The 21311-nt window shown below is 38.0% G+C and overlaps 1 long non-coding RNA gene across 1 annotated transcript in view; it reads left to right on the forward strand.

Annotated features, from left to right (window-relative positions):
• LOC122800046 overlaps positions 1-21311 on the forward strand; it is a 593061-nt gene that overhangs the window by 306101 nt on the left and 265649 nt on the right. Inside the window, exon 2 of the long non-coding RNA XR_006364524.1 lies at positions 8213-8286. This is a non-coding gene — a long non-coding RNA (uncharacterized LOC122800046). The remainder of the gene's footprint in view (positions 1-8212; positions 8287-21311) is intronic.

Consider the following 21311-nt stretch of genomic DNA (forward strand, 5'->3'; position numbering starts at 1 on the left):
CATGTAATCTATATAACAGGGATTATAAAATTAGGTTACATATCCAACATACATGACATATGTGATGAATACAAACAAATAACACCTGACAACTCTTCCTGGGAAGATGCTGCTGTTAAAAAGGAATGAATTTCAGCTGTTGTATGGTAGAAAAGTCAACAAGATTAATCACATCATTATCATTATGAACCATTTAAACAACATTAAAACACACAGTGGTTTTTACATAGACGTACCACTTGTTTGTGCAGTTAGTGAGATCGATGCAGTCTGGCCTAGGAATGGGAAGAAGGACACAATATTATTTGAGGAAAACAACAGGAGTGACAGCAATGCCATGTATGAAAGATAGTTAACAGCATACCACTAACAGACTCGCACTGTTGAGAATTTGTGTGTTGTACTGCAGATCCTGCATTAGGAAAATAAGGAGAAAGACAATACAGTCATGTATTTAGCCAACATAAAACTGACACCATGATATCTACAACACAGTTACAGAGTTTGCAGATACTCATGTGACAGCTTTTACACCTGTTGGCCAGATGACCCTGTGTTGAAAAACACTGACATTAATTTCATGTATCGCATGTGTGCTACACGTTGATTCAAACTATGAACCAGTTACAGTAACATACTTGGTCTGTCTGAACTTGCACCCGCACAGCTTGGGCCCCCATTGGATGTACCTGTAGTGTACAGTGTTAGGGAAATACAGTTTGACAGGAAACAGCACTGTCATGACATGAGGCTGAAACAATAACAGGTAGTGATCAGAGTAACACTATATGGAGACAGTCACCTGCCATTCCCTAATGTAGTCCAGGGATTCATGTCATATGGTCGAACTATTAAAACATCGAACCTCACTTCAGTGAGATGGGAGCATCAAACATCTTAATCATCAAAAGCCAACAACAGTGAATCTCACCACATTGAATAGCATAGTTGACAACAGCTGTGATGTTAGTATCTTACTTGTTACATTTGGTATGTATAATATGATAGGACTAAATAAGTACATACTTTCCAACTTACCAACAGGGAGGCCAACCATTGCTATCTGATGTGGTGAGATTTGCTGATGTCGGCTTTCAATAATTTAAACGTTCTATGCTCTCATCTCACTGAAGTGATGTTCGATGTTTTCATCTTTTGATCATATGACATGTATCCATTGTCCAGAAGTAGATGGACCTGTGAATATTAATGCAAGCAACATTTCACATGTTGGTTGCACTGTTTCAGCTGTAATGTAGTTGTACGAGTATACGTCATTACACTTAAACCATCATTTCCCTGTGTGGGTCTTTGTGTATGTCTCAGTTCTGTTGCTGTAAATCAAAAAATGATAATACATGAATATGCATGCAGCAGGAATATGCAATGACTTACTCTATCCTCAGCCATTTCATGGCAAGTGAGACGCACATGTTCGGCCTGAAATTCCTGCTTCTGTTCCACCCCAGTTATATCTAATTTCTCTCTCACTATATGCAGGGAGGCCAGAAATATTGTTATTTCATCAGAGGGGTCAATGGTGGTCCACCACCCATGGCATCCCTTTATCTGTCATATCATCTTAAACTGTTGTCTGTATGGAGGATCATGTCTGAGCAGTGTTGTCAACTGACCTCATGGATCTGTTGTGACTTCCAACTGCATTAATCATGTTGGTGAGGACAGTTCATGCTTCATTTCTCCAAACTGTATTCCCTGCATGTGTAAGGAGTCTCAGTCCATGTTGGCACAGAGCATCTAGTATAATGTCATTTTCTTGTGGGGATAAATTGTCACCACTAGGATGGTTTTCCATTTGAAAGACAGTGAGATGAACATTTATTTATTGACTTATTTATTGACATTTGGTGACCAGGAAAGTCTGACTGGGCCACTCACCCCTTTTCAGAGGAGGCCCAAGGAGAAAAGCTCCATTGTACAAAGTTTAAGTAATAAAACGTATATGTAGACAATCAAAATTACTGAACATCATACCTTTGTGTCCTATTTGTTTGAGATATAATAATTTACATTAGGATGTTTTCCATTCACAACACTTGAAACATAAATGACAGTTTGGAGAAATTGATATAATTGTGTTAAGAGAGAGAAAAACATGTAGTGTTAAATATTTGTTAAACTTAAGGTTAGTAAAAATGTAGACATAGATGATGGTTTGGTGATTCATATTCCTGTGGGATCCTGGTTATGCAGATGGTTATGTGAAAAGTATATGTCACCATAAACAGTATGCATTCCTGTGCAATGTAAAAGCCTGTAAAACACTGTGTGTGACATATTAAAAGTAACAACAATGCCTGCATACAGTTGTAAAATCATTATAACTTGCAATATCTTTAGAGGCAGTCTGTGGAATCATGACCCTTTACACTACATATCTGTTGAGTAAAGGTCCAAAGACAACAGCATCATGCCACATGAGTCTGCAAGCATTTCACACTAAAATAATACACAAACTAAAAATTGAACAACTTACAGAAAGCATCAGAAAACCTAAGGATCCATAGGCAGACCACAGAGAGTATGGATCCTTTGTATTTTGAGCCAGTAGATGTAAGACTTTTGTTAAGAACCATCAACGAATAAATATCTGTAACAGCAAAAGAACATAGTTTTAAGACTCTTGTTAAGAAGCATAAATGAAGAAGTATCTGTAGCAGCAAAATAACATAATACCTACAGATAATGTTGGAATCCATGGGTCTCCATGCTTACACCAGAGAGTGTATGGAATTATTGGCAAGAAACATGGAAAATCCGCAAATCTGTCCTGATGTACTGTTCACATTTGCAATGCAAATCTGTCTGTACAGCTGCATATGGGAAATGACTGCATGTCCTTAATGAAAATGGCAATACAATCAAATATCACTTCAGTAAGTTTCAAACATTTCTCTTAAAGCACACATTTTTAAGAAAAATAAATATAAAACAGGTACCTTTGAGAATGAGTAAACTTAACAGATGCAATTTTCCCCTAAACACAAATGCTAGCAGGTGCCAGTTTATCTTATCAGCTAACTCTGAGTCAGGTAACACTGAAAGTAAGAGCACCTAATGTGCACACATGCTTAAGTACCATTTGCACTATAAATAATTAATGAGGTTCATTAAAATTCTAGGTTTTGGAATCCTATTTGTGGACATCCGCGTAAACTGTCTACATTCGGCTTAACACCCTGGTGCACTGTGCAAGTATCTAATAGGTATTGATAAAAATTACCATGCATTACTCTTGCCTGTTATCTTCCACTGATCTGATAACATGACATCAGCATCCCTTTTAAGTATTGATTTTGGCATTTTTACACATTCAGGCCATTGATACCTGTGATTTGAGTGGGATCTCAGTGAACATATTTTAATTTTTGCATTTATCCTACATTTTAAATTGGAATAGCTAGGTGGCTACTCCTAGGAGGCCATGATGTGTCCGTGCACCACCTAAATGCTGACTTTTTATGCTGGAGTGGAGCACTGGATGACAGCCAGGCCAAGGAACTTTGCGATGATCAACATCTGGGACTGTATTGTGAGTGACCACTGAAGATGCATGGGGATCTATTTGATTGGAGTGCAGATTTGCCATTGCTATGATGACCTGCATCTGAGTGACACACAGGAGTTTCATTGGAGGGTTGCTGCAGTGCGAAGACAGCCATTGGATCTCTACAGTAAGTATCACTATATTGTGTATAGCTGAGCATTCCTATGAAATTTAAAGATATAATAATGTAGAGATATAGCCATGTCCAAAATACATAAGATAGATGGCTTTTATAATCATTAAGCAGCTGTTCTGTTAATTAACTTGTGACATCCCCCATGCCAGGCCAGTAATCAAGGAGCCTGTATCCTCACCACTGACACCAGTGAGGAACATTCACTTGGAACAAATATAGATATACACAGTATTTACAGATGTAGGTGTCTGTATCAAGCACAATTTCCCTTAACAGCACACAGGGAATGCACTTAGTCCGAGGACTGAGTTTCTTTCCCTCTCTCTCTCCATGCCCTCAATAAGACTCCCCACTGGCCGAGCTGTAGAGTTCAGCCCTCAGCCAAGTGTCCAAGCCAAGTCCTCCAACACCCTCTGTGTGAAACCAGTGCTCTTTTCCCTGCTTCAAGTAGCTTACACACACTCTTTGAAATATGATTTGCACACACACACACACACACACACACACACACACACACACACACACACACACACACACACACACACACACACACACCTGGGAAAGGCTGGCACAGATTTACTCACTCTGCTACCCTTTGCCTGGACAATAAGGTAGTTATTGCCAGCAGACAATCCAAAGCCATCTACTGTAAGGCTGTTACAAGGATACTCAGTTATACTGAGTGAAATTAATATTAATAGAAATGGTAGTGTATGACCAATTTTGCAAGGCTATCAGGAGTGATCACAGTGTCGCCAAATAAATAAAAGGTTAAAATATTCTCTAAAGGACCTGCCACAATAAAAAGTTTAAATATATTTAATAATAAATAAATAATAAAAGAAGGCTACCAAAATAACAAAGATAAAATCCAGCAAAAATTCCACCACCAGCAAGATAGTCCATGAATGAAAAATGCAGGCCAAGAAGAGTGTCCAGTAGTTTAATAAAACACAGTGAAATTGACAAGATTTATTTTTATATGAAAGCGCTCAATCTTGTCAATTTTGCTGTGTTTTATTAAACTACTGGAAGTTCTTCTTGGCCTGAATTTTTTCATTCCTGGGCTATCTTGCTGGTGGGGAAATAAAAAAAGAACATGAAAATACTAAATATTTATTTGCAATAAACACCAGAATTACAATCACATGAAATATTAAAATAACACAAACGAATGGATTCACATAGATACACAAAAACAGTACTTAACTAATCTCACTATATTTTCCTGACTGATCTCAAGAATTACAATTCCCTTTTTACTTACTAAAGGAATACAAGATGAAGTAGGTGAGAGATCCTTCTTTGTCAGGTTACAAAAACAGACTGCAATGAGACTTCAGTCTCATCCAGTATGAAAACATCATTTCAGTCTTGGATTGCAGAATGACATCACACACATCTGGTCATCTGACTTCTGGTTCCCATACTACCCCCATTACTAGAAACTGAACCAGAATCACACACATATGTGTTACCATACATATAGAGCTTTGCTAAGGTGTGTTATAGCATCTGGAAGCCATAAAATCATTTCAACAGTTCCACCCTTCCAGCATAGCAATTAGTTCATTGCAACACACACTACAACAAGGATTCCTAGTCCTTATTTTCACAGACATTTCATCTCTGGCTGCAATTAGAACTGTAAGATACAATTTTTATGGCCTACCAGGTAATTTAATTTCAAACTATTTTTCAAAGCTATCTAGATAGAGATAACCTCTTCTCTTCCAGTATCCTCTGTTACAATATATTAATTTCTACAGTTGCAATACAATCTGACATACAGGTATATTTCTTTTTCTGTTCAGCATAACACACTGTTGGTACATTTTTAACTCAAGCAGCTTTACAAATACATTTGTCAACACAAGCATCTAAACAAGTAAGTTTGATGTACAAATGACATGTAATAATTTACAAAATTCCAGCTAGCTATGCTGGCATATATTACACATCCAGTACCCTATTTATCCTGGCATAGCTGTCAATACCTCACATCATCAAATACATCATCGGGGTAATTAAGTGGTTGTGGTATTTGCTCTCCATGTAAGCATAGGCCCAATTTCCATGGTCTTCATTTAATTAATATTTATAATATACATAATTCTAAACTTTTTTCTAACATATAATAACATTATTTCACACACTGAGCATCATCGTGCATCTCTGGTACCTGTAGTGCTTAGGCAGCTGATGACTACACATTTCATAGTTACCTGTTATATTATAACAGTATTGCCTACTGTAGCAGAATGTGTCTGATTAGTAACTCATAAATACTTTATTTAATTAATTCCTCCTAATAAAGTGAACATTCTTGCAATCACTTTTTTAAGCCAAAAGGATGCCTGTCTGACTACGTACACGCGAGTTTTCATTTGTGTTGTTTGCTGTAATTTCTTTATAGTGTAATGGCCAGTATGTGCTTGAAGTTTTTGTATTCATCAGTTATCTGGAGGAATTTGACTAAACACAAGCAGTACCTCCGAAGCATGTCCTGCCTCTTAGCTTGACTTGTAAGGAAACCAACCAGCATGATTAGATTTTCACATGCTGTGGGTTCCAATCCACATCATTAAATTGTCGTGTTGGTTTACTTCACACATAACAGTTCTGTAGAGAAGAATATTGAAGTTGTTGATATTAACATTTATTTTGAGCATGGTTACGAATAATTCAGTTATTCGCCAAATTCCTATGAATATGCCCTTTATCCGTAAAGTTATGTTAACAGCAACTTTTTAACTGCAGGGTTAGTAAAGATTTCTACAGACTGTTACATGTCTAACAAAGTTTTTTACAATATGGTATTCTTTTGAAATCTGCTATCAAGTTTTGCTTTATCATAAATTATTCAATTCAGTTCAACAACCACATCAGTCAAGGATCATCTCTGAGCCCCTTCCTATTTGCTCTGAGCACCTACTTACTTCCTCAAGGATCAGCTTTGAGCCCTTTCCCATTTGCTCAAGGATCAGCTCTGAGCCCCTTCTTATTTGCAATTGTGATGGACAGGTTGACATACAAGACCAGACAGGAGCCCCCGTGGACTATGATGTTTGCGTATGACATTGTGATTTTTAGTGAGAGTAGGAACAGGTTGAGCAGACCCTGGAGAGGCAGAGATATGTTCTAAAGAGGAGAGGAATGAAGTTCAGCAGGACTAATACAGAATATATGTGGGTGAATTAGAGGTAGGACAAAGGAATGGTGAGGATGCAGGGAGTAGAGTTGTCAAAGGTGGATGATACTTGTGATCAACAGTTTAGAGTAAAGATTAGTGTAAACGAGAGGTGAAGAAGAGAGTGCAGGCAGGGTGAAGTGGGTGGAGACGAGTTTCAGGAGTGATTTGTGACAGAAGGGTACCAGTAAGAGTGAAAGGGGAGGGTCTACAAGATGGTAGAGAGACCAGCGTTGTTATATGGTTTGGAGATGATGGCACTGACAAAAAGACAGGAGTCAGAGCTGGAGGAGGAAGAGTTAAAGATGTTAAGATTTGCATTGTGTGTGACAATTATGGACAGGATTAGAAGCAAGTATATTAGAGGGTCAGCTCAGGTTGGACAGTTTGGAGACAAAACCAGAGAAGTGATATTGTGTTGGTTTGGAGATGTTCTGAGGAGGGATGCTGGGTATATTGGGAGAAGGATGCTAAGGATGGAGCTGCCAGATAAGAGGAAAAGAGAAAGGCCTAAGATAAGGTTTATGGATATTTTAAGAGAGGACATGTGGGTAGTTGTTGTGACAGAGCAAGATATAGAGGATGGGAACAAATGGAAACAGATTTTCCACTGCGGTGACCCCTAATGGTAGCAGCTGAAAGGTAAAGAAGAAGAGTTCAACAACCACATCATCCTTGTCCTTTTAGGGAGTGAGATGAGCAGAGTAACAGTTGAAATGCAGAACAGGGAAGATGTATGTATTTGCCGTGTGATGAGTACTTTGCCATGGAATGTCTTAGCCTTCTCACACACCTAACTGTCTCCATCATGTACAGCAACTTTTATGTTTCTGTTAACACAAGCTGTATGATAAATGGCACTGTCAGAGGAATATATATTTTTCATTACTGTTAATGTCTGTGACCACAGTGCTGACATGAATTAATTTTTGTTAAGTATTTACCTATATGCTTAGCATATGTTTATTTATTGAAATAGTAACCCGAGACCCAGATTAGTAGACCATCCCACACCCAGGTGTTGTCATATCACCAAGTCTTTTAACAGCATTCACAACACATGCTTTCAGTCAAGATAGATTAGCTAAGCAGGTAGGTATCAAGATTAAAATATGGATGTACATTACAATTACAAGTTTGAATTTTATGTCCACCAATCCTTGATCAAAGATGTAAAACTTGTGTGTAATCTTGGAAAATGTGCATGGTAATTACCTAATGTTCTTCAGAAGTAAATTTTCCAGTACATGATCTGGGAAATGTATATTTATGTTATTTGAGGAATAACACATTCATATTTGCGCATTTCTTTTTTCAGGCAAGGAAGACAGGACCAGAAATCGTGTGGTATGCATCGGGTAGAAGCACAGGCTTGAGGAGCAGTGGAGGGAGGTATGTTGATTATTTTTTTTCTTTTAAATGAAAACATATTGTCCTTGCTACAGACCTGAAACCAATGAATAGTCCAGATTTTTGCAGAATGATCAGATTTTTGCCTTATATTTTTTGTCTGTTCCTCATAAAATTTATGTTTTTCTGGCAAATCACTGAATATTAAAGTCACTAAATAATGACATACATTTGAGTTTCAGACTTAATTTCTTTTAAGAAAATTAGTGCTAACACAAATACTGTTATTCTAGTAAATGTCTAAGTTTATAAGAGCAACATTTAGTCTGTCACTATTTTTGGGCCTTTGTTTCCCCATTATTTTAGGCTTTGCCCAGATTTCTTGCAGTAAAAAGTTGAGAGGTATGACAGGCTTGTATGTTTTCAAATTATCATGATTATTGCTTAGAATACATAAATACCAATCACGTATAAGTAAGGTAGGTGAAATAATCACCCTGTAGCTGTGCTCAAAACTCTGATTGAATTAAAAATGTTGTATCATTTAGCAGTAAGCCATTTTTTCTGCAAACACTTTTTGAAATGTACTCCAAAACCTTTTCAAATATGTAACCCTAAAATAAATAAGTCATAGTTTCTAAGATGTTGAAGTACGGCTTTTCTAAGTACTGCAGATATATTATTGATGGAGTGTATATCACAGTAAAGGGGTTTGGTAGAACTTTGACATGTCCAGGTAAATGTAATTGTAAATCTAAAGTGGTTGTTTGTTTAGCTAGCTGCACGTCCAGTCTGAGTTACTATATTGGGAAAACAACTTTGTTACTTAAAGAAAGAATATATGACCACATTTATGAAATAAAAAAGTAAAGACAGACTAGTACCCTTTATAAACAATCATTAAAGTGTCTGAGTTTTAAAAAAATATATATTTTTTTTATCATTGACAAAGTAGGTAGAACTGACAGAGGTGGAAACAGGAAAATTAAACTAGAGTTTAAGGAATTGTTGTGGCAACTGCATCTTATTGCCACTATAAGCCATGTCTCAGTGATGTGACTTCTTTATATAATGTGTTGAGACTGAGAGCTGACCAGCTTAATTGTTTCTGGTTATTTGACTGAATTATTAGGTAAAGTTTTTATTATAGGTGGTTTTGAGTGTATGCTCAGGATTAATAATAATAAGATAAGATTAAAACCAAAATGACCCAATGAAGAGGCTGTAGTTTCCAGTTTAAAAACACAGTTTTAATCCACAAAAAGGAAGCACAAGTGCTTTCGTAGGTATTAATCCCACTTCTTCAGATGCTTCTTTGGATTGTGTTTTACTGACATTAAAGATGCCTATCTGTGTAGCCCACAAAGGATCAGTAATTTCCCACTGCACTCCCCACTCAGAGGCTGTGCCCTACTCACCCCCATAATTTTAATTATAGCAATGCCAAGATAGCACAACAGTGGGAAAAGGGAAATTTTGCTTAAACTGCTGTCTGCCAGTTTCATGAAAATTTACATACCACACCGCTTCTTATCAGTGTAAGTGCACGCAACATAACAATTCAGTTACTCAGCTGAACATAACAGAGGTGTAATTCATTGATCTGCTGCATCCATCAGTAAAAGTCAATTTGATGGACTGCAGAAAACCTACTTATCAATGAAGTGCACAGGGTCATAGCTGTTACTAATAACTCTTAGTCACAGCAGGTGAGGCATAGTCTAATATCCATCCATCCTCAACCCCTTTTTCCCATTTTGGCACAGAGGGTTGGGGTGTCACTTTGACAGTGAGAATCATCAAGAGCCAAGATTTACACCACACTGGATGGCTAGCCCTGCAATGGTATAACAAGGTGAATTATTACCAAGCAGTAAAAATCAACGTGCTTTGCTTCAGCTTTGCAAAAGATGTTTGGCTTGGTTCATTTTAAGATAACAAACAAGATGGAAACTTAGAATGCATATTTTTAGCTTACCAGACAGGAAAGCAAAATACAGCAGACTTTTACTTCATGTAGTACCTGCACTCAAGTGTGTGTGTGAATGGGGGGGGGGGGGGTAGTGCTTATCCATCTTCAGCACTTAATTTAGTGTTTATACAATTCTTTAAAGCACGCTGGTAAGTCTTAGCACGGTGCCTTGTTGTTAGAAAGTACTCCCTAAAGAACATTCCTATTATTTCAACAAGCTTTCATGCTCTTCTGACATGTGCATGTGAAGCACATTCTGAAAAGTCTTGTGTGAAGTAGCTCCTGCCAAAAAACGACAGCCCTCTTTAAGACAAAAGTCCAGTTTTTTACCCTCACCAACCATTTGCAAAACAATGTTTTCCCAAGAACCTCTTGTTTTACACTTTGGATATAAAGCTCTCTTTGCTAATGTCTGTTTCAGATGCTTGTACTTTAAACTACCAGATTACTATCTGTCAACACCTATTGCTGGGCTGCTGAGCTCTAAACTTTAGCCATTCTCTTAAAGGGAAGCCCCCTCTGCCCGTTTAAAGGAATACTGGCCAAATGCTCTCTTTGAGATAAAGCTTGTTTTATATCTGTGATCATAGAGCATTCTGTATGCTCTGTTACACATGCCTCACAAGCTCTGACCCATGAAGCTGAGCAACCTGTATAGTCAGAGCCAGAGACAGATACAGCACTCGGCAAATTAGGCAGCTGCCTACCTACAACCAGTGCTCTCTGTGGAGGTCATGTTGGCTGGGGACCCCAGCTTCTCTATAAAAGTCAAATAAAAAGTATGTTCAGTAAGTAAAACAAAATGAGGAATTTGTAAACAAAACAAGCATGAAGACTTTGCAGCTAACTTCCTTTACATAAGCCCCCCAAAATTCCTCATTAGGACATCTTCCTAATGTCAATAAAGTCACTAAACCTAGGAGATTTAGAAAGCTGGAAACATCTAAATCACCACATGGATACTGTAGCTAGATATACAGAACAAAGTCAAGGACTGGTGGAGATACAGTCTGGATATACTGAGCAACAGGATGAAGCTACAGTCAGAAACAGGTTAGTTCTGGTGAGTGCACAGATCAAGGTACTGTGTGTGTGTGTGTGTGTGTGTGTGTGTGTGTGTGTGTGTGTGTGTGTGTGTGTGTGTGTGTGTGTGTGTGTGTGTCTGTGTGTGTGTGTGTGTGTAATGCCCCAGAGTTAGGGGTATTATTCAGTCAAGTGCTCAGAGTCAAACCTTGAACCTTAATAATAAAGGACAGGTAAATGCCTTAAACATCCACAGAGATTGTGAATATTGATTAATATTAGTGGATTGTAATAACTGAAACAGCAAGATGAATGGCAACAAAAAAACAAGTAAAACACCACATGAGTACACCAATAAGTGAGTAAGACTAAGGCAGCGGAATGGATACTATTAATCTTGATTTATTAAAATAACGACTAAAAACAACGTACACGTACAAAAAGAAAAGTCAAAATGCTTTCACCCAGTGAATCTGGGCTTCTTCAGGACTAAACTTGTCAATACAATCCAGGTGATTTAAGCCTTTTCTGGCGCCAAAAAATTCAAAAGCCTCAAATTTTGTTATTTATTTATTTATTTATATATTTATCATAGGATCCGATGGGTTTTATGATGAAATTAATAATGGTATTATATCTGGAAACGACTTGTTTAAAATGCGGTCTATGTACTTGTTAGGTTTATACTTATTGGTATCAGCAACAGACATTTGTTTTATAGTTACTATTACTTTAAATTTGAGGCTTTTAGTTCTGAAGAAGCCCAGATTCACTGGGTGAAAGCGCTTAACATTTTGACTTTTCTTTTTGTACGTGTACGTTGCTTTTAGTCGTTATTTTAATAAATCAAGATTAATAGTATCCATTCCGCTGCCTTAGTCTTACATAAGATTTCGCTGCTTTCAGTTACATATAAGCTGTCGTAGTGTGAGAGCACTCATTGGTGTACTCGTGTGGTGTTTTACTTGGATTGTAATAACAGAAATTTGAGTGGCCTCTTATGGTTGAAATGTTCTGAAATGGGCAGTTTGTCATTATTGCTTCATAAATTTTGTTAAATTTCTTACTGGAAAAATGTTCAAAACCACAGATTTATAACACACTGTAACAAGTGGTGCTGCATTCTACAAGGAATGTAATTTAATGGTTACACTTCAGAATCTTGAATTAATGAAATCTCGAATTTCAGTAATTTGAGACCATGAAGCCTAAAACCAGAATGCCGAAAGTGGATAAGAGCGAATTCAAATATCTCGAATCCGCCCTTATGCATTTTTGGTGCATCACGTGTAGTGTTATGGTGCCTGAAATTGCAGGTGAGTGAGTGTTTGTGAGTGTTTTTGTGCGTTGATTGTGTGGGTAAGGGTAGGGAGGTATAAGTGTGAGTGTGAGTGTTAGATTTGTTGGTGTTTGTGTATGTGTGATGTGTATTTGTGTGCGAGCGAGTGGAGCATGACGTGGTGTGAGGTTTTTTTTTTATGTTATGTGCGACCTCGGAGTTGGTATATATAAGTAAGGGGTGTGTGGGGGGCACAGCCCCCCACATGGGTCGTGCAGGGGGGCTTGCCCCCCTGCTTATCTGTAGTGTAGGTTTGTGTGGTTTGTTTGCTGAGGGTGGAATGGTGTGTGTGAAATGTGGTGTACGGTGTATGTATGTTCGTGATTATGTGATTCATGATTGTGGGTTTCAGTTTTGTGAATGGTTTGACTTTATAGTCTCGGGTTACTGAAATTCGGGATTTCAGTAATTCCAGATTATGAAGTGAAACCAATTTAATATAATCAGGAAGGTTAATCAAAGAACACATGTATGTTTGCACAGTCCTTAAAATGTATTAATGTGGCCCGTGGTTTGAAAACAGCCCAAAGGTAAACTTAATCCACCACTGGTTAGATGCATTTTCTATGAATGTGGGTTTCAGTACAGATTCAGTGAATGTGAGTTTCAAGGGTAGAGAAGTTTAGTGTTGTTCATTCTAAGTCTGTTTTCATTGTGAGAATGTATTGTTTTGTTTAGCAAATGGCTATTAGTGTTTCTGCTGTAAAATTTGAAATTAAAATTTTAAAATAAATCCAAATATCTGTAATTATTGTAGGAATAAAGAGGCAAATACCATGCACACTGATAGTTTTGAAAAATGTTTATTCTAACTGGAGAGAAATAGCCAAGTAATGGGATACTGAAATAATGTGGGGGAGGGGGTATCCATTACCCTGCCTAGGCAACCATTTGACTGTGATCCGGCTCTGGTCAGAGCATGCTGTCTGGTAAGATGATCTACACTGCCATGTTTAGAACTAGGTCTGTGTCTACTGAATAATGATATTTGTAGACTGTTTATCTGGCTTACCCACTTTTGGTGGGGGGCATAGTCTATTATAAACCTAAATAGCTACTTCACATATATACTGTAGTGCAGAAATGACTTATTCTGAACTATATTTAGTGTCTTGAGGTAAGGTCTATCAAGTCAAGTGAAAGTTGGGGTGTTCTTAAGTTTCCTAGGACAACACTGCCCATTTCTTCCTCAGAAGCATCAGTCATCAGTATGGATTCCTTACTAAAAGCAGGGGTCAGTAACATGGTTTGTGCACATAGCACTCTTTAGAGTTATGAAAGCATTTTCTGCATCAGATCACTGAGCCTGCATGCAGGCTCCTGCTTTAGTTAGATCTGCTAATGGCATGTCAAGCTTGCAAAGTGTGGAATGAACACATTTCCATAATTGGCAAGACTTAAGTATGCCCTTACTTGTTTTACTATTTTTCCTGTGCCAGTTCTCTTTGGGTGGTGCCTTTCCCGCCAAAGCTTTTACCATGTCCTGTCTGTGCTATGATGTAGCATAAATAACTGGCCTCTTCAATACTAATAATTAATTTGTAGGGGTGAACTATTAAACCAAAAACCCATATGGAATTCAAGATGACTTGAATCTTCATAGGGTGTGCTGCTCAATATTCTCTATAGATTATGATGTCATCTAAGTATGCAATGGCATACGCAGTATGGGGCTTCAAGATTTTATCCATTAGTTTTTAGAATATGTCTGGTCCTTTGCGCAGGCCAAAAGGTAATAACTTACATTGAAGCATGCCATTTTGGGGTGGTGAAAGCAATTTTATGTATAACCCATAATTCATACCTCTCAACCTCTTACAGCAAGAAATCAGGACAAAACTACAAATAATGGGGGGATGAAGGCCCAGATAGGGACACTTTTTAAATATTGCTCTTACTAACTTAGAAAGTTGATAGAATGAGTTTTGCATTAGCACAAATTTTCTGAAGGATAGTAAATCTGAAAATCAAATGCCTGCCATTATTTTCTGACTTCGGCCCTCAATGATTTGACAGTGATTTGCCAGAAAAACTACAATTTTATGAGAAATGGACCAAAAATATGAGTCAAAATTTGGGCATTCTGTGAAAATCTGGACAGTTGAAAGCTATGCTTTTGTTAAATTAATTTATTAATACACATTTGTTAGATACAGGATGGTGTGGTACTAATGCTTTCAGTCTTTCTTTAAGGTCATATACCTGAGAAATGAGGTAGAGGTCAAATTTTGCAAAAGTTTTTTTTTTGTTTTTTTAAGTATACAAAAGTGATTACAAAACCTACCAGTGCCATCTGGTTTGGACACCAGCATTGTTTGCTTCAATATTTTCTGTATGTCTATACTGATAGCCTCTTTTTGTTCTTCAGAGATCCATTAAGATTTCAACCTGACCTTTTCACTTGAATATGCAATAGTATCATGCCTAATCATAATATCTCTCTGTAAAATGGAAAAATAAACATCTCTTGTTCCTTGAAAGAAATCCCTTTACTGTTCACTGTTGATGCAGTGAAAATATTTTAGTTATCTGCACCTCTAGAACATTCCTGGGAAGTTGGGACTATACCATCTCCAGACAGGCTGTCTTAACTTCCCAGTTTTTCCAGTACTTCAGCATGATAACTTGATGTATCTCTTCCAGTTTTCACTTTTTGGAATGTCTAATTTTGTAGTTTACCTTTCCACTTTCTTGATAACGTAACGTGACCATTGCCACATGGCAATGATTTCATTTTCTACTATGGTGATAAGGACTAGCACCTTTTCTCCAGGTTAAAGACCCTCAGTTTAACACTCCTCTTACATTTCTCTCTATTCTACCTGGACTTTTCCCATGGGCTCTCTTATGATAGTGATATCTGCTGCAGTCTTTCATAGATTTTAGTCACCCTTTCTAGAACACTTCTGAAAAGTTTAGCATCCTCTGTGATTCATCTGATAGGCCTAATAGACTTCCAGGATACCTCCCATAAAGGAGCACCTTGTATATTACTGGTTTATCTCCCCAGTGGCAAACAAATTAGTAAAGTAAAGTTTCTCAGTTTTTTCCATCTTTCTCATCTACCCATCTCAGTATTTATTTTTTCATGGTTTTATTAAAATGCTTCACAAAGCCACAAATTTGAGATGATGTACTGAAGTTCTGTATTGTTTAATTTCAAGAGTAAGATGAAGTTCTTTATACATAATTTTTTTTTCTCTTATGTTAGAATTTCTTTAGGAATTCCTGTGTACTAAACATAATCATTAATGCCCAAGCAATGATACTAGCTGAGGCTGTACTCAGTGGCAATGCCTCAGGATAGCAGGTGCATGGTCTAAGACCACCAAGACTGAAGCTCATGATGAGTTTTAAATAAAAGACCCACTCATTTCCATTCTTAGAAAGGGAACATGTTTTGCAGGTAGTACTACGAGGGGCAATGAAAACCTCAACAGGGGGCAGGTTTATGACATTTGTGGCAAGCAGTGCAGTCCTTACAGTAGAGGTGAAAATTCCCATCCAGGAAATCTCTGGGACCCAGTTCTTTGTTATTTCTATCTGTAGGTGGCCCCCAATCATAGCTGTGGGCCAAGTTTAGTAATGTCTTTCAATAAACTTGAGGCATTAATAGAAACTTCACTGTGTTTTCCCTTTTTTGTCTACTTTATAAAAGAACAATGTAGTCTGATTAAAATGGGGGAATGCTGATTTTTTTTTTTTATTTAGAGACCCCATTTACCACCTGATTTTTGTTTCTGGTCTCCCTTATAGTAGGATCATCCACCAGTGCCTTCATACTAGAAAAGCTCACCCGGACTCTGCCACAACTTGCTGTGAGGGAAATGTCAATTTGTTTTTGCTTTCTTGTATTTTGTATTGCATTATTACCTTTTTTGTTTTATACACTGCGATTCATTTTCTTTGCACTGTGTTTTATTTGTGTTCTGTTTTTAATTGCATATTTAAACTAAGAGAGAGACCACTGCTGTTTCACTTGTGAGTCTTTCTAGTTACCTGCCCCTTATATCAATTTGACCATGTATCTCATTCCCTCTCCTCTTTCATTGGCTATTATCTATAAGCACAAAATTAGCATTTTGTGAAATCACTCCCATTCAACTATTTAAATTTATTGGCCATCCCTCTGTATTCCATGGAACCGGAATACAAAGTGCACACCCCTTTTAATCTATCTTGCTCCTTCAAAATTAGTACGTCACCACTTAGATAGCTAAAGCTTAAGTTATCCCCTCTTTCATATCTAACTGCTAAGTGCACACTGCAGCACTTAGGATATTAACCCATTTTTCCAATTTACCTTTAAAATCTGCAACATATACTCCAAGACCACTGATTATTGGCATCTACCAGGAAAAGGCTACAAGCCTACAGACCCTTACATCATATAGGACAAGACTGTGGATCATCAAACAGGCTGTGATCTTCTTCACATCTTGGAATTGGTGATACTGTTTTGCTTCTGGTGAGAGAAGAAGCAAAGGAATGTTGTATCCCAGCAGAGTAAAGCTGTGGTGAGACCTCCACTAGCAGTAGTCAGGCAGTAGCCATTCAGGTGACCTCCTTCTTTTCATCATTCTTGAAAAGCTAATTTCTTTCTTTTCAGCAAGTATTGCTTGATTTGCTTCTTACCTCAGAATAGCTGCCTAAATACTTATCCATAAATCATCAGGCTCTACTTATTGGTTTCCTCTCATGGGTTTGGTAGTGCCTTGTATAGCCACAGACACCTTGAGTGGGCATTTTCCTATAAAAGCACTATTGAAATTTCACTGATACCTAGTTGCACACAGGACAACTAGTTTGCAGTGACAAGCACTGCCCCCAGAGTTACAAACTTGATACTCCTGACATTGCTTTATATTCTCACTCCAAGTGTCTAATAAATAAAAAGGGTCTGTTGCCATAGCGATGAACTTTCCCACTATCTTTGTTACCAGCTTGGTGGATGTGGGCATACTTAGGCAATGTAGAAATTGCCTCATATTTACTGACAAACAGTTAATTCTCAAATAAGCTGATATGGTATGTGAGAGATGTATTTATACAATGTCACTGAAGGCAAAGCTCTCACATAAAAGCACTCTAAATGTCAATAATGTTGTCAGTAGTACACACACTGCACCAATCACATACAATTCAAAGCAGACACATAGTCCCACATATAAAAACTAAAAATGTTTCATAAAAACTCTTTCGTGTTTTTGAGTCACTGTGGTGACGGTGATATTTTGAGTCATTTTTTCACAGTCCCACATATGCTGAGGCACTTAAATGTAACCTTCCTAAACCCCAAAGACATCTTAGATGAAGTAGACACAACAAACACCCTCAGAACCCCAAATGCACTCTTTCAAAACAACACCCACATCAACACATACAGCCACATCTTATGGAGCCTTTACTTCTAAGATCATAAGGCAAGCCACCACAGAAACCGATATTCTAGTCTTTAGAGATTCCATTGTGAGATTCACTGATGGCTCTCTCCCCAGGCCAAGTAAGGAAAAAGTCACAGTCAGTTGCTTATCAGGGGCAAGGATCCACCACATTGTGCACACACTCATGACACTGGACCACAAGTACCAGTATGACTCATCCATAGTCCATGTGGATGTAAATGACCAGAGACTTACCTCCCTGGACTATGTGAAAAGAGACATCATGGAACTCTTGGAATATGTGTCCCAGGCTGGTATGAGCCTAGCACTGAGCAGTATTTTACCTTCTCTAAGGATGATGCCACAATATTTTTTATTTTATTTTATTTTATTTTACATTTGTTAACCAGGAGAGTCCAACTGGATACATGTACATTTTCAGCGGAGGCCCGGGGAGAAAAGCTCCAGGTTAGTAAACAAGCAGTTAAACACATTCTAAGAAGGTTATACAGTTACAATACAACGTTCGGTATAAAAAAATAGTTGTGTTACTGTACAATAAACATACATTTAAACATTTAAACAGGGAAGCAAAAGTTAGAGGGCAGAAATAGGTCTGTTTCAATTAAATAATGCATAGATTTAACGGGTGCACAGTAGCTAAGCATATCCAGGGAATGTAGGAAGAGCTAACCTGGTTTGGAACAGGAACATTGCCAGTGCAATTTGAGGTATAGTTTAAGATTTTTTTTGAATTGTGAGAAAGATGGTTCTAAAGTGAGAGCAGAAGGCAGTGAGTTCCAGATTTTTCCTACATAGTTAGAGTATAGTGATTCACCAGCAGCATTATTGAATTTGGATGTTTGGACTAATAGTTTATTGGAGGATCGAAGTGATGGCAAGTTATTATAGGGGTTAAGGATACATTTAAGAGCAGGTGTTTTTTCAGGGTGGTGAAGAATTTGATGGGCTATTTTGAGTTGGTTATAGTGAAGTAGGCTAGTGCATTCTAGCCACCCCAGGTGCTTCAGGTTAAGGCAGTGGTGGGTCCTGCAGGCCATACCTGTTGCAAATCTAGTGATGTGATTATAGCAGATGGCTAGTTTGCTAAGTGTTGATTGGTTTAGGTTAGTAAGAAGGGGAGAGGCATAGAGAAGGGTTGAAAGCAAGTGTGTGCAAGCAATAGTAGATCTGGCGTGCGGGGTAAGGAAACATCTGACCTTACAAAGGGACCCAAGTTTTTTGTTGACAGTTTTGATGGTTTGATTAATGTGGGTGTCAAATTTAAGGGAGTTGTCAATAGTGACACCTAAAAGCTTAGTATGGGCATCGGTGATATAATTGCGCCGTTGGAGGATTTAATGGAGAACAGTGGGGTGGGGGTCTTACAGGTGTGTGAGAATGTGAGCAATTTGGTTTTGTTAGGATTTAAAATGAGTTGACAACTTGAGAACCATTTTTCAACTAGGTTAAACGTGTTTTGGGTGATTGCCATGAGATCTGTCAGGGAGGTGGATGAACAGATTAAGGTAGAGTTGTCTGTGTATTGTATGCATGTGGTCTGTGGTGTGGCATTAGGCAGATTGTTTATAAAGATAGAGAAAAGAAGGGGACCAAGGATAGAGCCCTGGGGAATGCCTATGGTGACAGGTAAATGTGATGAAAGTTTATCCCACCATAGTACAGCTTGCTGTCTGCTGCCCAGATATGATTGAAACAATTTTAGCGTGTGGTCATTAAGTGATAATGTTTTTAAAATGTCTATGAGAAGATTTTGGTTCACCATATCGAAGGCCTTAGAGGGGTCTAAGAAGAGGGCTGATGTGAGTTTGTTATTGTTTCGGTTTTGATTAATGGTATTAAAAAAGGATAGTAAGGCTGAGGTGGTACTATGATTTGGCCTGAAGCCATGCTGTGAATTGGCTAGAATTTTGTTTTGAGTGAGATGGGACATCAGTTGTCTATAGACACATTTTTCCATGATTTTGGCTGGAGGTGAAAGTATTGCTATAGGTCTAAAGTTAAATAGCTCTAGTGAGTTGCCTCCTTTGTGGAGAGAAATAATATGGGATATTTTCCAAATGGTGGGGATGGTGGCTTCAGACAAGGTACGGTTAATGATAATGGAGATGGGGTAAGCAATGGCATCTGCTGCTTTTTGCAGATACTCTGCAGGAAGAAGATCAGCTGCTAGGGTGGTAGGTTTTAGCTTATTAAGTGGAGATCTAATTATAAATTTGGACACAGGATGGAAGGTAAAGGAGGAGGCTGAGGTAGCAGTAGCATTATTTTGGCTTGGGATAGGGGAGGTGGTTGTCAATTGGTTAAGCTGATTAGCCAGGGATCGAATGGTTTCTGTGAAGAAACTATTAAATGTATTTGCAATGTCCTCAGGGCATTGTTGGTTGCAGGTTGTTGGGGTGGGAGTAGTTGACTGTCCTGGACGCAGGAGCTTTTTGATTCCAACCCAGAGGTTTGTTTTGTTGTTTTTGTTGGAGATGGAGGAAAAAGTTTTTTTTTATCTGCTAGGATAGAATTTTTTGTTTTTTTCTTAGTTGCCTGAATCTCTGGTGGGTTTGTGGGTCTTTTGAGGTACGCCATTTGTCCCATTCTTTATTTCTAGATAAGATTTTGGATTTGGACTCTTTAGAGAGCCAGGGTGCAATTTTAGACTTAGTTCTAGTGGAGCGTACAGGAGCATGGGCATCTAGGATATTAAGGAATATGGAATTGAAGTAGGCTACTGCATCATCAAGTGGAAGTTGCTTGAGTATTGACCAATTGTAGGCTTTACGTTCATTCTGAAAGGAACTGGTGTTAAAGTTTTTGTTATTTCTGATATTTCTAACAGTAGTAAAATGGGGGTTGTATAACTTGTACTTGATGATATATGTGAGTAAGTGATCCCTCATGTCCTCTAGGAGTATGCCTGCATTGTACTGGTCTGGGTGATTGTTAATAAGAATCTAAACGAGGATACTTTCTTTGTTATTGGGTTTTCCTATCCAGGTAGGAGTGGATATAAGCTGGGTGAAACCATGTAGATTTATAAGGATAGATGGAGAATCAGAGGAGCAGGAATTCCAATCAATGTTAAAGTCCCCTAACACCATAGTTTCTTGGGGGGTGGGTACAGGATAACCAATAAAGAAAGTCCTCAAGGGTGTTACTGTTGTTGTTGCCTGGGGGGATATAAATACATGCAATGTTAATACTTTTATTTTTGTTGACTTGTACTTTAGCAATTAGAATTTCGGCATTATTCATTAGTCAGGGTTGTGGAGAGGCTAGGGTAACCTCTAATGTGTTTTTGCAGAGTACAGCTACATCACCACTTTTTCTAGTTTTA

The sequence above is a fragment of the Protopterus annectens genome, chromosome 4.part0 (assembly GCF_019279795.1).
Source record: "Protopterus annectens isolate FY-2018-M chromosome 4.part0, PAN1.0, whole genome shotgun sequence".
NCBI lineage: Eukaryota > Metazoa > Chordata > Ceratodontiformes > Protopteridae > Protopterus > Protopterus annectens.